At 34.4% G+C, this 9,283-nt stretch overlaps 1 non-coding gene across 1 annotated transcript; it reads left to right on the top strand.

The window, feature by feature from the left end:
- The first annotated feature begins 8,544 nt into the window (after nucleotides 1-8,544).
- Nucleotides 8,545-8,634, top strand: LOC136207800 (small nucleolar RNA R32/R81/Z41). The gene has a single exon (XR_010676926.1). It is a non-coding gene; the product is annotated as a small nucleolar RNA R32/R81/Z41 (small nucleolar RNA).
- Nucleotides 8,635-9,283: the final 649 nt, after the last annotated feature.

Raw genomic sequence — 9,283 nt, forward strand, 5'->3', positions numbered from 1 at the left:
AAACGCAACTCAGCAATCGGAAGGATCTAGAAGACCTTCGGGAACAACTTCAAGATGAAGCTGTTGAGTAGTCTCGACAAAGCGTACAAGACAGCAGCTGGCAAAGGAAAACTTCCAGACAAAGTGTTTCCTCTTTTGGCAAAGTTCAGACGACACAGTATGCTGTCTAGTTGACTTTACCATAAAAGGAGAGACCATCTGCTGTGCTGACCGAGGACAGAAGATACACGATTATGATTGGCCGAGAGCTCTGTGCAAGTCAGGATGACAACGACATATAGCCGTTTCCCTCCAACGGTTATTTCGAAATTCGAAATGACCGAATGACCAGACGTCTCTATAAATAGTGCCATCACAAGCTTCACAATACACAGAACTTGATCAAGCCATTACGCTGACCAAATCTCTACAAGTTCTGCAAGCAAGAAGCAAAGCAAATTTCTTACACTACATTTTCATATTTGTGTAAAAGTCTAGAGTGATTGTAAATCGTCTAAAGTGTCTTAGCACATCTTTGTATTAGGACAAAAACACTTATCATTTCTAGAAATAGAAAGGAGAGGCTGAGTACTCGGTTTTAAGTACTCAGCGAGAGAGATTAGGATTGAGTTGAAGTATAGAGGAAGGTACTCTTGTCATACTCAATTGCTGATATTGTAAAAGGTTTGAGGCTCTACCTTTAAAGAGCTCAGTAGAGGATTCGAAATCTCGGAAGTGTTCCGGGGACAGGACGTAGGCTTAGAAGAAGCCGAACCTGGATAAATCTGCTGAGTGAAGTATTTCTAAACCTTAACTCCTAATTTATATTGCTTGCTTTAAATAATCAAAACTGACCAAGTAAAGAGGTCAAGTTGAGTTGTGCGCGTTGAACGTCTGAGTTCAGGAATAGACTCCAAGTGCTATCTCCTGACTCAAGCTGAGGAACTGACCTAGTCACCTGTTGACTAAGCCAGTATCTTGCTGTTTACTCAGCGCCGCTGTTCAAACCTTTTTCTTTAGAAAAAGAAGTCTGTCTAAATTGCGAAAAAAAGTTTAAATAGTTCCTAACCCCCCCATTGGAACTATACTTGCAACTAAACAAGGGACCAACAAAGGTGACTGAAAATTTTAGTTTATTTGATCGGTTAGTGACCGGTTAACGTGAGATTGACCATTTTGAACTAAATATTGAGACTCATCGTACACTCGATTAAAATAAAATTACAATACTTTATGTTAATTGAGTGTGTAATGGGTCCCGATTTTTAATTTAAAATGGTCAAACTCGCGTTGAATGATCACTTATCAGTCAAATGTACTAAAATGTTGAGTCATCTTTACTTGACGTGTATTTTTTCGACAAAATGAAATCTAGGTACCAACGTGTGAATAAGGATAAAGTTCAGGTACCATCATTGTAATTTACTCATCAAACTCGCATGGACCGGCTATTTATCGGTAAAATATACTAAATTATCCGGTCATCATTACTTCAGGTATATTTTTGGGACAAAATGTAATCTAGGTACCAAAGTGTGAACTATGGTAAAATTCAGGTACCATTGGTGTAATTTACTTTATATTTCACCAACAACTTATAAATATACCTTTCATTTACAACTTTTAATGTGAAATTATTTTTCTTTTTTTTTTCAGATGTTCACTACAATAATTCCCTTTGCAACATTCTTACCAGACATTCTTATTCGATTAAACTTACCACCCCCATATTACGTGGAAAGTGAAGAAATTAAAAATAAAACTTTCACATATACTGTCTATGTGCCATGCTTGGATGAGTTTGATCGATTTGAAGTACGCATATTTACTAGCACTAGCCATCCATATCCATTCACTGCTAAAAATTTAGCTGCGCTTTCTTTAATCCATTATTTAAAGAAAGTGCATATGTTCGATATGGTTGATGTTAATTTCAAGGAACTTTGTGATATGAAAAATGAAACACTTTTAAAGCTTTATTTTGAATCAAGACTATAAAAAAATTATGTTTGAAAGCCTTTTTGATGTTGACTCTTTTCTAAATATAGGTGAAGAAAGTGATTTTTTTCATAAAATTATATTGAATCCAAAATACTATTTGTTGATCCTTTTCAACCTTTAGAAATACAAGGTTTGGAAATGGATCATTTGCAGACATCAAATGATGTACATGCTTTTAAGGGTGCCTCTTTCAGCTACTCTAAATATGAACTGCATATGATACCTAATAAACAAAATTTAGCGATTGATCCTTTCGTACCATTACGAATAGAAGCTTTGGAAATGGATTGTATGTATCAGTCAAATGTTGTACAAACTGGCTAGACATCATGCCTGAATACTTCAAAATCTAAATTACCTACTGTGCCAAAAAAAGGATCAACATATAGAGAAAAATGTAATGAACTTGAAAAAGAAAAATTTATATTAGAGAAGCAAGTTTCAGAATTAGGGCTGTAAATGAGCCGAGCCGAGCTTTGGTCTGCTCGAGCTCGGCTCGGCAGTTTCTTATCGAGCTTCGAGCTCGGTTCGAGCTCAAATTTATGTTCGAGCTTGACTCGTTTAGCAACTCGCAAGCTCACGAGCCGAGCTCGTTTATCAAGCTCATAAGCTTGGTCACGAACGAGCTGCTCGCGAGCACGTTTATGGTGTTCACGAACGAGCAGCTCGTTTGTTTTGCTCACGAACGAGCACGTTTATGGTGTTCACGAACAAAATAATATCAAATTCAGTACAATAAATAGAAAATTCAGTACAAAATAATATCAAATTCAGTACAAATTCAATAGAAAATAAATACTTAAAAGTGAATAAATTAGCAAACTATGTTTTAAAACAATAAATAGATGAAAAAGTCTTTAGACTTCATGAATCTTCTCTCTTTCCATCCCATGTTTCTTCTAGATCCCGTCCATTGCAACTTGCAAGATCAAATTTCATATTCAATCATGTGAACTTCTTGGTCGTCCTCCAAATTCTACATATTACAAAAAAAAAAGAAAATCAATATTATAACTTATACAAAAAAAAACACAAACTCAAAAATTTAATAAAAACATACCTTATTTTTCTTCAAACCATGTGAGGCTCTAACCCAATCACTACTACACATCAACATTTCCACTGTGTTGGCGCCCAAAGATGCACGATGACTTGAAATAACTCTACCACTGGCACTAAAAGCCGATTCAGATGCTACAGTTGTGATTGGAATTGATAAAATATCACAAGCCATTATTGACAAAATAGGAAACTTCAAACTTTGATCTCTCCACCAACTCAAAGCATCAAATGGAGGGTCTATCTCATCATTGTGAACATGTTTTCTTTCCTCTAAATAGACATCTAACTCAGACTTTTCAATTGGAAGAGTTTCAACATCTCTCATATGACTATCAAATTTTGCCCTACCTCTAGATCTACATTTCCGAAGTCTTAAATTGGAAGAATGTGATTGACTTTCATTTTGGGATTGGTTCTCCATAATTTTTGCTTTATAAGATGAAATGTATTCTTCAAAAAGACTATGCAAGTTCTCACTAACCTCATTCACGTGCTTCATTGCATCAACACTAGAGTATACCTACCAAAAGCAAATTCAATGAATCTAATTTTGTTTCTAGGGTCCATAATGGCTGCAAGTGAGTTTAACAAATTACAATTACCCAAATACTTATCAAACTTACTTTTCATCCTCAAAGTAGCATCATCCAATACCTTTTTTTATATGGTATAGTTCAGGAAGAAATAAATTAGAAGCGGGGTAATCAGTCCCTGAGATTACATTAGTTACCACTTCAAACTCCTCAAGAAAATCACACACATATCTACCTTTTTCCCAATCATTTTTAGAAGGCAAAGTATGATAAGCTACATCTCTTTGAGCATAACGAGAAAACACATCCTTATAGCCTAATGCAACAACTAACATGGCATATGTAGCATTCCACCTTGTACTAACATCAATAATAAGCTTCCTTTTAGGCATTTTCAATTGACTAACAATCTCACCAAAAAGTTGAAGACGAGAAACAGAACTACTAATATGTTTCACACTTTCACGCACATTCCTAATTGTTTCTCCAATTTACGACATACCATATTGCACAAGAATATTCAATATATGTGCACAACACCTCACATGAAAAAACTTTCCATCAAGAGGAAGACTAGCAACATATTTCAAAGTATCTTTCAAATAATTCACACAAGCATCATTATTGTTAGCATTATCCACTGTAATTGTCCATATCTTTTTTTCAATGCCCCAAGCAACCAAACATTTATACAGAACGTCAGAAAGCACAATACCCGTATGTGGGGAAGGAACATCAATAAAATTCAAAATACGTTTCTGCAATCGCAAAGTAGAATCCACAAAATGACAAGTGACAACCATATATCCAATATTCTGACCAGATGTCCATAAATCTGTAGTTATACTAACTCTATTGGCACTACTCAAAAGATCCCTAATTTTCTTTTTGTGTAACTCATAAGTACTAAAACAATCATCTCTCAAAGTATTTCAACTATTTTTTTCCCAATTAGGAGTATTTGTTTTCATTAAGTACTGAAACAACTCGTATTCAGCAAAATTAAAAGGAATCTCATGCCCAACAATCATGTGAGAGAACGCTTCTCTAACCTTAGTGAAATCACAGATAAAATTCTCCACCGTATTAACACTCTCTAATATGCCAGCAGTGGTTGTCACACATAATTGCTTCTGCCCTTTCAATTTGATTTATCTCAATGTACAACTCTTTAAATGCCGAATGAAATGAGTAGTGGCACCGGACATCATTTTGGCCAGCTGTGTTTTGCAATGAATACACTCATATCGTATAGTCCTATCAGGAGACTTGACTTCTTTAAACTCCTCCCAGACGGCCGAGGTTTTTTTCCTTTTCTTTTTATCAAAAGGATTTAATTCTTGCTCAATCTCAGTTGGGGATCCAATCGGGGTTTCTAAATCCGGATTTTCTTCATCAATGCTTTCTTCTAAAGGAGTGGAAGAAAGTTGCTCCGAATTAGCCATATAATCCCCTACAAAGAAAGGAAACAACCACAAATTAATTAACCAAATAGGTACAAATTTCCCTTTAAAAAAACGGCAGAAATCAAGTATTCTGTTTTTATCCAATCGTGCATATCTATTATTTAGTTCAACAGTTGATAGTTACATAGTTACATATGATCTACATGTCACTGTAAGTACACCTCACTGTAAGTATCAAATATTTAATTTTATATACAACAACAATAAGTATCAAATGTCACTGTAAGTACACCTCACTGTACATACACTCTGATTAAGTACACCTCACTGTAAGTATCAAATATTTTCTCTGATTCATACCTTACTGTATATACACTCTGATTCAAGGACAATTAGTGAACTTATTTGAGCATGAACAACAATATTTTTCAAAATTTGAGCATGAACAAATGATGAACAGATGATAAACAATAGATGATGAACAGATGATAAACAAATGATAAACAACAACAATATGAACATGAACAGATGATAAACAACTTTATAACTATAAAAAAGAAGGAGTTTTGCAAACATGAACATGAACAGATGATGAACATATGATAAACAACAACAATATCAGAATTTGAGCATTAACTATTTACCCAGACAAAAATCAAGCAAACCACAAAATGAAAATCAAGCAAACCACAAAACAAAAGCAGAAATCAAAAGCAAACCACAAAACAAAAGCAAACTTGTTACCATAAATTACTCACCGAAAATGGAGGATGGACTGAGGAAATGATGAAATTAGAGGGAGGCAGTGACGGCGAAGGCGTGGAGGAGATGATGAAATAAGAGGGAGGCGGAGGCGGCTATGGCGTGGAGAGGGAGGCGGGATTAAACCCTATGTTATGTGATGAATGAAACTGATTCGTAATGGCTACAGAGGTCGTTCATGGCTGCAGAATTCATAATGGAAGCTTTGACTGGCGGAGATAAAGGTTGGGGGCGGCGGGAAAAATGGTGAAAAAATCCTAGATAGTTAGTAAAGAAGTCTTAATGAAATAAAAGGGACTCCCTGTTATGTGATTATCATTTTTTATGGGATGATGGGCATGGGCCTTAAATTATCATTTTTTATGGGATGATGGGCTACTCTTTTTATTTAATTGTTTTGGGCCTAACATTATCATTTTTATTAAATTTAAATTATCATTTTTATTGTATATAAATCATATTTTACGTAAATATAATTTGTATTATTTACGAGCTTTTATCGAGCTTCTTCACGAGCTTGTTCATGAACTTGTTCACGAATCTCTAATCGAGTTTACTCGCGACCTTTCGAGTCGAGCTTGGATTTTCTCAAGCTCTGCTCGTTTACAAACCGAGTTTGAAAATCGTACTCACGAACGGCTCGTTTACAAATCGAGTCGTGCTGAGCTGAGCTTTTATCAAGCCGAATGCCGAGCTGCTCATGAGCGGCTCTGCTCGCTTACAGCCCTATTCAGAATACAAGCAAAAGATACCGAAATATGAAAAAAGGATAAATGAACTTAAAAAGAACATTGCAAGGTTAGATCATATGGCTCGCAATTTTAAGGTTTCGTACAAGAACTATCAAACAAAGAATTGATATAATGTTCACACTGAAGGTAATTTAAATTTTGAATATATTCATGATTTGAAAAAAAAAATATGCTATTATTAATAGTTTCTTTATTTTTGTGCAGAAGAGGTTCTGTGGAAAATTTGTTGAAGATTATTTTGAAGTACATGTCATGTATGAAGATCACAATGAAGGCATGGTGTTGAAGTTTTTATTTAGTTATTTTCGTAGTTAAGACTATCATGTTTTATGGGAATTAGATTTTTTAGGAGGCTGGTTATATGGAAGAATATGTAAACATATTCTTACTAAACCTGATTTGTAATTTGTATGCAATGCAATCAATGGAAAGTTATTAGTTATAAATTTAATTTGTTTGCAATACTATACTAGATTTCTAATTCCCATAAAATATGATTGTATATAATAAATATTTTTGAAGGTATTAATGTTTGTTCAAAAATTGATTTAAATTCCTTTAATATTTTTTTCATAATGAAATAAAATTATTTTATTAAATAGTAAAAAAGTAATTAATGTTAGTCAATAGTTTATTAGTTCTTACTTTTTTTACGTAACACACTGTTTAATTTTCTATTTTGAAAAATATATTATAAAATCCTTTAATTTTCTCAATATTAACCTTTTGGTTATTCTTTACATTTTTTTAGCATTTTAAACATTATATTTGGTATAAATAGACAGATAGAAAATAATAAAGTAACTTGTTCATTTTATATATTATTATAGTTGTCCTATAAGGTAAAATATGTTCGGGCAACAATCTAAAATATATATACAGAAGGACCAAAAAGTGATTATTGACAAAAGATGTGGGATCTTATAGTGTTTTCTCAAAATATGGGAACTAAACAGTGGCCCTGTTTGGTAAAGAGCGTTTTGGGATAAAAAGAGCGGTTTTGACCAACTTTAGCGATTTGACCACTGAAACCGCTGATTGGAGTGTTTGGTGGAGAGAGGTTTGGGATGAAAACGCTAATTTAGAAAAAGCTCATTTTAGGAGCTTTTTCAATTAGCGTTTTGCAATATTAAAATGAATGGACTTCTTTAACCCTAATTATTTTATGTATATTTTTATGTATTAAAAAAAGAAATGCCCTTATTCGTCTTTTTGCACAAACCGCTATTATCAATCAGCTAATTTTTACCAAACACGTCTACACAAACAGCTAGTCAAATCAGCTAATGTAATCAGCTAACAACTAACAGCTAATTCCCAAACAGGGCCAGTGTATTAGATAAAAAGTAAGCTACTAATGAATGATTTATTCTTAATATTATAATAAATATATGGAAAATAATTTTCATTTCTTTTTATTAAATCTTATTTTATTTTTTTTGTTTTAATTATTATACTGTAGGTTGAAGTGGGTGAAGTATGGTGGTTCGTATAGAGAAACATTATATGCACACAATCAAATTCCAACAATACAATTCACCAATGGAGATAAGGAAATAAGTATGCACATTACAAACAATATTTTTTTTTGTTCCAAACCGGAAAATGCAAATTGTAAAATATTTTTTTTTACTTTGTGAAAAAATATAATTTTAAGCGAATCACTTTTATTTAAGAAATCATTTTTTTTTAGAAAAATCATTTTCAATTAATCTAATAATTTGTAAAACAATATTTTGAAAAGTGTCTTATTTGTTTCAAAGAAAAAGTAAAATAAATTGTATTTGTTATATATAGAACAAAATTAGGGTATTCTTAAAGTTTTTTATAAATAATTTTTTTTCTTCATAGTTTTACAACTTTCTTAATAACTACAGTTACAATAATTGTTTGCATTTAATATGATTAGATAACATTGAAAAACAAATTACATAAATAAACTCTCAACAATTATGAAGCCGCTCTCTCTCTTCTTCCCCTCTCCTCCCTTTCACCTCAGAACAGATCTGAGTTTTTTTATTCATTTTTTTTCGTTTGAATGTTTGATAGAGGTGAGAATGATGAAAAGAAAGGACTGTGATGATCTTTCTTCAAATGATCGAATAATAATGTCCTCACTGCGTTCTTTCTGATTCACCTTTTTTATTTTTTCAATTTTATTTTTGGGGGAGTTTTTCAATTGATGATGAATCGGGAAATCTAATCTTAGGAATTGAATTAAGAACGCGTTTTCGTCTGAGATTTTCTCTCTTTGGGTGATTGGCTTGCGATTTGCGTTTTCGTCCGATCTGCTTCGTCCGATCTACGCGTGTCTGCACCGATGAATGAGAGGGACCGATCTAGGGAGAGGGAAAGGGTTAGGGCGGTGTCGGGTGAGAGGCTGGGGCGGCTGGGGCTGGAGCGTCTAAGTCAGGCGGAAGGGTTGGGTAGGGTTATGGCTCTTGGGCAGGGTGGAGAGATCGGGGAAAGAGGGAGGGGTGAGTGTTGAGGTTGTTGGAATTCAGGGGACTATTCCGCTTGAGGATAGGGAGGGCGCGCCTTCATTTAGTTTTGGTGGCGATAAGGCCATCCAAGGGATTTTGGGGGGCGCTGGTGCAGGCGTTGGAGGGGGCAGGGGAGGCACGTCTCTCGCCCAGGCAATGACCGGAGGGGGGGCGATTGGCTAGTTGGTGGATGCGGGGGCAGGCGTTGGTGGTAAAAAAAAAATTTCGGCAGCGATCCGGCTGTCGGGTCGGGGGTTTTTGGTGAATCTCAAAAGAAGGATGTCGTTAAGGAGCCCTTGAATCCT

This window comes from Euphorbia lathyris, chromosome 9 (genome assembly GCF_963576675.1).
Source record: "Euphorbia lathyris chromosome 9, ddEupLath1.1, whole genome shotgun sequence".
Lineage (NCBI taxonomy): Eukaryota > Viridiplantae > Streptophyta > Magnoliopsida > Malpighiales > Euphorbiaceae > Euphorbia > Euphorbia lathyris.